Source organism: Dipodomys spectabilis, unplaced genomic scaffold, assembly GCF_019054845.1.
Source record: "Dipodomys spectabilis isolate Male_0828 unplaced genomic scaffold, ASM1905484v1 ptg000354l, whole genome shotgun sequence".
Lineage (NCBI taxonomy): Eukaryota > Metazoa > Chordata > Mammalia > Rodentia > Heteromyidae > Dipodomys > Dipodomys spectabilis.
The window spans coordinates 661,321-670,743 of record NW_024871031.1 but is presented as its reverse complement, the minus strand read 5'-3'; the positions used below and the strand labels follow the sequence as shown (position 1 = coordinate 670,743).

Below are 9,423 nucleotides of genomic sequence, written 5' to 3'. Positions count from 1 at the left end.
ATTATACAAATCGATCACTATGAGAAATATATCAATTTCTTCACAAATGCATTACTATATTTTGCGTCCTCTTTTTATATTATGGTCATACTAGTGAGTTTTCATTTTATTATTTCTTACACACCAAAGAGTAGCTTATTTCATATGCTCCTCCTATTGACTATTAATTTACATATGTTATTTAAAGAAATATCCTATTCAGGAAAAAATTTATATAGAATTAGAAGATATAAAAATACTTAAGTTTCAGAATCATTGTAGCATTAACAAATATGTGCCCTCTATCTGTTGGATATGGTTTCATTTCTGTTTTAGTGACCTTTGAATTATGAAAGGTTATCACTTGATATAATCAAGTTCTTGCTTTTCTTTAGCAACTAATGTTTTCCATGTCAAATTTTTAGAAACCTTACTGATCCAATGTCATAAATTTTTACATTTATGTTTTATAGGTTTTTACATCTTACATTTAGTTTGATAATCATTCTTTATAAGGATTGAGGTAGGCCAAGTGCCGGTGGCTCACGCCTGTAATCCTAGCTACTCAGGAGGCTGAGATCTCAGGATCGTGGTTTAAAGCCAGCCCTGGCAGGAAAGTCCATGAGATTCTTATCTCTAATAAACCACTAGAAAACCGGAAGTTTTGCTGTTGCTCAAAGCGGTAGAGTGCTCAACTTGAGCTGAAGAGCACACAGACAGCGCCCATGCCCAGAGTTCAAACCCCATGACCGGGATACCAACAAACAAACAAAGGATTGAGGTAGTAGTCTAAGATCATTCTTTAAATCTAGAGAGGCAATAGTGCCAATACAACCATTTAAGATTCTGTTTTTATTTCATAAAGTCATAGCATCCTTTTCAAAATCTGTGGACCATAAAACTAAGAATTTATTTTTGACAAATCTGTTACCTTCTTCTATGTGTCTGTTCTTATAGTAGAACTATGTTATCTTCACTAAATATGGTAATATGATTCAAAGCTAGTATGAAGGCTCAAGCTACAGCATTTTACAAGATTTCTCTGACTGACTTGTATTCCTTGAATTTACATACGAGATTATTGAGCTGGTGAACCAATATTCTACAGAGATATCTAGATGTTTGATAGTCACTCATATTTCCCAACTTGTAAAAACACAAACCCCTGATATTGTGTATAGAAAAATGTCTTTAGAGATTGCTCAAAGCAACTAAAATTAATTTAGGAATGAGTTAAGATTTAGATAACATTATAGCATAATAAAGTTGAATGATAACTACTTGAGCTGTACTGTAGAAGAGGGGGGGGGGGAAGAATGGTGGACCACATAGGAGCTGTATGTCATTGGTATTGTTTCAAAAAACAGAAAGAATTCAGAGAAGAGAAGGAGAAAAATAAACTGTCCTGAATCTAGTTTGTTTTTAATCCACCTGATAGTTTGGACTGAAAGTCCGATAACATGGGAAAAATAAAATAGAAAATAAAGCATTGTATATAGCTGTTACAATGTAAAAAATTTGCAATAGGAATATAATTAATTTTAAAAGAAATAAGAGAAAGAATATCAATAACAATTGCTAAAGTGGATAGAAGATGGATCACATTTTATCATATATAATTTTGAAAAAGCATACTAGCAATGAAAATTTAAAAGTCATAACTTAAATACAATTTGTATTACAACTAGATAGTATAGTTCAGTGGTAAAACATTGGCCTAACATATGTGAAGCAATTGTGTGATCTCCCAAGCATTACAAAGTACACACAGAAAAAACCCACATAAACACACACACACACACGCCACATACACATATTTGGAATATTGTTATTATCATATTAAACAGAGGAAATTATCACAAACAATAAAAGTACTTTAATATATGAAATCATAATATTGCTCATACTATTTAAAAGTTTAGTAGAAATAAAATACTCATAAGATAATTGGATTCTTATAGATTAAGTAAATTGAAAATTAAGATATAAAAGACGTGAAATTTTCAAACAAGTTTTAAATAATAAACATTTTGAAAAATGTATCCTTTTATTTTGACAAAAGATTGATGTTACTGGTGTTTTAACTCAAGATTTAGAATATGATAACCTGGTGCTCTATATCTTGCTAGGGATGGCTATATCTCTAATCATTTCACTCTGGAAATTTTATGATAAGTTCTCATAGTTTCCCAGTCTCTCCTGAATTACAAACCTTATTTACACTTCCCACCATAGTTAAAAAATGGAAACCACAAATCACTATGCCCAGCTCAAACAGTTTTTTTTTTTAATTAAAGTATAAATATTTCCAAAAAGTGACCATGTAATGAAGCCTTTTTAATAAAGTATGTGATTCTTAAAAATACAGTATTTCTTACCTGGACAAATATGTTTAGAACTATAAGAAAATAAATATATTTAAATTCACCAACCATATAAAATTTAAGAAAATAATTTTTAAATATTCACATGTTAACTATTTTGAAAGCAAAATATATGCCTGAATAATTTACATGTGTTAAAATTATGCAAAACTAAATTAACTAATCCTACAACTCTGAAAAGAGAATTGGCCTAAAGAAACGAAAATAATTAAGTTCAAAATTTGAAATTTAGAAAATTAAATGAAGTAACTTAAGTAACTGTAAGCCCTCTGTATATCAATTTTATAATAAAAAATGGATTAACAAAGAAAGAAAAGTACCCATTGGACAATAGCGACAGGAAAAGTATCAGTAGTTTTTTTTTGAGTGTGCAAAAAAATCAATGGAAAAGATAACAATGTTCTTTCCATAATAAATGTACTCATTACCTTATTTATGTAACTGTATCCCCTCTGTACATTACCTTTACAATAAAATTAAATTGAAATTAAAAATAAACTAAATAATATACCAATTAAGAATTCGTAGAGAGCTAGGAAGGTGACTCAGTGGTAGAGCTCTTGACTTGCATGCTTGAGGCCCTGAGTTAGTTTCCTCAGCATCACATAAACAGGAAAAAAAAGCCGGAAATGGCGCTGTGGCTCAAGTGGTGGAGTGCTAGCTTTGAACTAGCCTTGAGGAACAGCGCCCAGGCCCAGAGTTCAGGTCCCACGACCGGACCCCCCACCAAAAAAAAAAAAAAAAAAAGAGAATTACTAGAAACCATTGGTTAAAAACTTTTAAAAAACTGCCCTAAGTACCCAAGTAATATAATTTGATGATACTATTTAAATAGTTCAAATTCAGCAGAGAAGCCAAAAGTTTAAAAACCGTTACAAAGTAAAGTAATAAATCAGAATATTTACTACTAATAATAATCATAAGATGAATTTATAGTGGTAGTCAAATATGTAAGAAATGAGGCAATTTGCCATTCGTTTGCACTGAATAAGTGAGAAAGAATTTTCTAGGTCTTTTTAAATATATAATAACTTTAATGAAGAAACTATTCATCATATGATAATTAGATGAAGCTGATATTAAAGAGCAGATTGTACTAAGTTTTTGGATGTTTAAGTATATACTTATTTTGGTTGTGGGAAATTGTGTTCATCTTGGGGTATTGTTTTTGTTAGACTGGTGTCATATCAGTGATTAATTTTAGGATAGGGGTTCCCTTTCCACAAGAACATGCAGCTGATCTGTCTTTTTAGCCTCCCCATTATCAATGGCTTAAGAGTTGCACACCAACTTGCCTAGATTCCTACCTTGGATGGCCTGGATTCTGCAGTCCTTCCAACCTCAACCTGTAGATAGTGCAAGAGGGTGGAAATGATCCAATGCACCCAGCTATAGATTGAGAAAAATTTCTACTAATCTTTTGGCCTGGGTTCTGTTCTCAAGCTTCCTCAGTAGTTAAGGGTTCAGATGGGAGCCCCTGGTGCCAAGCAGTAAGAGTATTTCTTAAAGCAACTAGACATATATATGACTTAGGCATGTGAACACCTCAGGACAAGAATAAAAGAGCAGTGAAGCGTAGAGGACAGGCCTAATTTTAACTAGCTACTTGGAGGCTGAATAAGCTTAGCTAGCTACTCTGGAGGCTGAGATATGAAGACCACTATTCAAAGCCAGCCCAATCATGAAAATACATGCGATTATCTCTGAAAAACCAGAAGTAGAACAATGGCTCAAGTGGTAAACCTCTATCCTTGGTCACAGAAGCTTAAGCATGATGAATGAATGAATGAGCACTTGCACATGGGCATGTGTGTACTCACATGCATGTGTACACACACATACACCCACACACACACACATGAGTATTTCAATGCGAAGTTCTTTTTTTACCTTGCTGTACTCTATTTCCCTGTATTAGTTTACAAATTAACAAAATCAACTAAGCACCTATTTATATACAACTCATCATGTTTCTCTAAACTCAACTATCTTTTTGGAAGCATGCTTTTATTTGACCCAAATGTAAACTATTCAGGAATTTGATTCTTCTCCCTCAAATCTGTAGAATTAGATGATTGTTTAGCTTCCTCCAAGCAATATAATTCTGTGAAATCCTGCATCAAGCAACATATTTCTTTCACTAGAAGGGAAGCCTCTGTCAAACTATTAATAATAGGTTTTTCTTCTCCTTGTTAGTATCTGTAGTTTTATTATCTTCATATATTTCATGATCTGTCTGTGTATAACAAAGACTGCTGTAAAAACAAAAAGACTCTTCACAGCACTTATCATTTATATACTATCCATAGGTATGAAGGTGTTTAAATATTACTGAAATTGCTTTGGAACAAATCATGTTCATATTGACTATCGTGAAAAATAAGAATTGGTTACTCAGCACTTTAGGTAAGAACTTTTTTGAAAGAAACAAAAGGAAAAGTAGGAACAACTCAACACATATATTCAAATGAAACAAAACAACCCAAGAAAACAAATTAATTCAGTACTCATGAACCTGCAGGAAATGCAAAGATTTAAAAAAAAAAAAAAGAAACATCAGCTATGACTAGCTTATGAAAATCCTGACTACATGGGAGTCTACTCTTGTGAGGATAGAGGTTAAAGCCCAGACTGGACAGAAATATCTGTACACAATGCCATGTACCTGTTATTCTAAATTCCAGGAAGAATAATATAACATGGACTGAGCCCAAGGTCATACACAAGTATCTGAAAAATAATCAGGATGATTTAGGGCTGGGGACATGACAAAGTGGTAAGAACACCCATTTAGGGGACACAAGACACTCAATTCAAACTCTAATATTTGGGTATTATGTAAAAAGCTATGATTTTAAATAATTGGAATAATTGTAAGATTTGAGTATTTGAGTGGAAAAATGCATGAGAGAGATAGAATGAACCCATGGTGCAATACTTTCAACTTAAGTGAAAATGTTTTATGGTACTTCAGACAAAACAGAGTTACCTTGCAAATGAGCATGGTTGTACATTTGGGTGATGGAAATACTTTACTTACACAGATGTAAATTAAATAGATTTTTTTAGGTAGATTGTACTTCTTGAACTAAGACCCTGGATGATGTCCCTGAGATTTTTCTCTCAAGACTACCACTCTACAACTTTGAGCCACAGTTCCAATTCTGATTTTCTGTTGGTTGTTTAGTGAAAAGAGGATACTAGACATTCTTCCCCAGGATGGCTTCAAACCATGATTGTCAGATCTCAGCCTCCCGAGTAACCAGGATGCCAGGCATGAGCTGTCGATAGTTTTCATAATTTAGTAAATTGTACAGTTACCGAAGTTGTACATTATCATTATAACCTGTGTAATATATGTGTGTATGTATATATCAATGCATACGGATAGAAATATTTTAACATATTTTTGTATCTACAGTAGGTTTATGAAATTATCCATTATAAAATAAAATGGAAACAAAAGTTAATAAGGATCAAAACAAAGGAAATTATCACATGTTTCTTGATGTTTAATGGAATACGAATTGCGAGAATCAGTTTGGGAAAACCATCTCTACGTTAACAAAATGGATAAGAGGTATTAATTCCAATCCATCTATTTGCCCATATTGTGCAACCTCACACATAAGTGTCAAAATCAAACAACACTTTTTGCCTTTGCTTTTAACTCACCTGTTATAATTTACGGGTTAGATGAAGTAATCAAATAAAGATTAAAATAATGTTATGTGAGGCTATGAATTAAAGCTGAAAATGATTTTAAACATGATAATAGCTAATTAACTTGCATATTTCTTACTTTTACTTTGTCATGTCCCTCATTCCCATATTAGGAAAGTATATAGAAGGTTCTCACTGAATTATATGTACAATTATGAAAAAAAATGTATTGAAAGAATATGGGCACAATGTGGTTTTAGCTTATTGAGACCTGTAGGGGGAAGTGTGTTTTTGAGGACTTGCAATACATTGTGATGAAGATGAAGGGAGGGATGTGCTTATTCTGGAAAACTGGCTATGGGATTGCTCCCATAAAGGTAGTGATGAATTCTTCCAAAAGGTTACAGTAAAATCACTTTCACAAGCATGTTCACTGCTACACAATTCACCGTAGCCAAGTTACGGAAACAGCCCAGATGCCCTTAGGCGGAATGCTGGTTGGAGAAAGTGTGGCACATATACACAATTGGATTGCACTTATCCATTTTTAAGACTGTTACATTATTTGCAAAGAAATGAATAGATCTAAAAATTTATTAAGTGAACAAAGTCAGAGCCAGACACACAAAGGACCCATGTTCTGTCTCATATTTGGAAGCTAGAAATTTATACAAGTTTACACAAAAATATTAACCAAAGCATGAGATTTGCAGAGGAGTATTTCAAAGGTGTAATTTCTTATAAAATTGAACTTTACTCCAACAAAATTAATAGCAGGAAACTATCATTTGGACGATGTGAGTGGAAGTCAAAAGGAAGGAATAAAGAGAGTTATGGAAGAAGAGAGTGAAGGTATAATATTCAGTGCAACTGTATAAAACTAGAAAAAATTAAAGTGGGATGAGGTTTGGAAGGGTGTGGAAAAGTTATATAAAGATCCATTATATTAAAAAACTGATTTGATGAATGGAAATTCCCTTGTACAAGTATTTAAGATAAGAAAATTATAATCAAAAACAATGGAGACATCTGATCATAAATTCTATTTCCATCTCTTTTAAAAATAAAAATTATTTGTTCTATAATTTGATCAGAGGGATGGATTTTGTTGCTAGCTATATCATTGCACATCTGTCTCTCTCTTCCTCTTTCCTTCTCATGGTTCTCATAGGTAATATGATTACTCCATAATTATCCTACTTTATTTTGCTTTTATAGTTTTTTTACATCATTTCACTTTCTGCTCTGTCATTTCCCAATTCATTTACATATAAGGCATTATTTCCTATTTTCTCATTCCTAGAATAAGCTGCACATGAAGACACCACTGGTCCTCATTTTCAGTTTGTCCCTTTGAATACAGAGGAAAATCATTCCTCTGCTCTCTACCAAATCTCTACTCTCCAGTTAGAATAATTTAGAATAGTAAAAATGAAAAAAGAGAAAATAAATAATAGTGAAAAAACAGATGCAGAAAATTCACCGGAAAAACGATGAATATACACCTCTTCATCTAGAAGCCTACTGTGGACACTTAGACATTGTCCATGAGTTGGTGGCTCAAAGCAGATATTCATGGAATAACTGTGAAAGGCTGGATACCCCTGCACAGTACTTATACATGGAATAATACCAGAGTGGCTTCTTTATTTCATCATGATGCAGACACCAGTGGCCAAACTAAAGGCCTCTTGACCCCCTTGCTGCTGGGTATAGATATAGCAAAGAATCGCTGGATCTCCTTCTGTTGAACCATTATATCAAACCAGATCTGAAGCACAACTTAGAAGAAACTGCATTTGATATTACCAAAAGGATAAGTATGTATCACTACCTCTTTGAAGTTGTGGAAATCTGTACAAATTGTTCTCTTAAGTCCTAATGTTTCCATTAAGTTTCTTAAATTTCAAAATTGCCAGTCCATCCCATGTGTCCATACAAAATATTTTCACAATAACAAGCAACAGCAATATTTTACTTTAGAAATTCATGGATTCCATGGTATTCTTCCAAGTGAATTGCCTGACTTTGATGTCAAAATATATTCGAGTTGTTTGTATACATCAATAATGTTACCTATAGAGTTTGTTATTTTTTAAAATCAGAAATAATTTTAACTTATCTATTGAAATGAGTAGTAGAGAAACTAAAGATATTTCTGGTGCTTGTCTGAAAAAAGTATATTTTAAAATATTTATATTCTGTTTGTATAATGTCCATAATCTATTTCTTTCTCTCCTAGATATAATACTTTGAATTTGACATTAAATTATAATATATAGGTCCATTAATAAATGTGTTCTTTCAGATTGCATTCCATATAGGAACAGTTTAAGATTCCTTTAATTCCTAGGTCCTTATAGAATTTTATTTCTTTGGGATAAAATAACAATGTTATCTTATTTCAAAAGTTTTATAAAGATTATGCTATATAAAGGCCTTTCTAAAAAGGTGAAGATTGAATACACTCATGTCAAACTAACTTTTATTTCTATGAATTATATGTATTATTACACTTGTATATTTGTAATCAACTTTTTCATAACTGTTTTTCATTTCTTGCGTCTGAAGAATGAAAAATATGGAATACTTCACAAATTTTCATATCATCCTTGTGCAAAAGCCATGTTAAGCTCTGTATTGTAATTCAGGTAGACATGCTGCTGAAGCATGTAGTATCTTGTAAATTTACATAGTTAATGATGCAAACTTAAGATAGGCATATATCCTTGGTTGCCTATTTGCAACAAGGAAACCTATTGTTACCAAATTTGCTATTCATCTTATTTCTGCAAAATTCTGTGTATGGCTGAAAAAACTTATATTGTTTGTTCAATTGCTCACATTTGCAATTTTTTGTCAATAACTATTTTAAGTCTTTTTCATTTGAAATTTGATCATACTTTGAAGCCTTCATAGCTAGGTCCAAAGTTGATGGATTTTCAAGTACTTATTTTTTAACTGATTTAGCTTTGTGGAGCTAATGGATTCAAAGTAAGCCTTGCTTAAGAGCTACTTCTAAACTTCTGCAGCTTAAAATTTCCCAAATGAGGTCTTACTGGCACAAATGTCTGCCTGACCCTTTACCCTTGCTCCATGTAAGAACAGACCTACCAGAATATCTTACCCTGACAGCATAGATTGTCTTATTGGAGAAAAACTAATCTTAGTTACAAAGGATCATAAAGTGATGAACAGTTCAGACAGAACTGTTGAGACTAAGCCAGGCGCTGATGGCTCTCGCCTGTAATCCTATCTACTCAGGAGGCTCCAGGAGAAGTCCATATGTTTCTCCTTGTTATTAGGCCTTAAATTGGTAATGTTTTAATCACAGTGTTTCCTCTTGCCTCTAGGATGTACATCTCTGAATGGTAAAGCTTTAAGTTTAATTCTACCA

At 32.6% G+C, this 9,423-nt stretch overlaps 1 pseudogene; it reads right to left on the bottom strand.

Moving 5' to 3' along the window:
• Positions 1-8,601: 8,601 nt before the first annotated feature.
• Positions 8,602-8,698, bottom strand: LOC122095497 (annotated as a pseudogene).
• Positions 8,699-9,423: the final 725 nt, after the last annotated feature.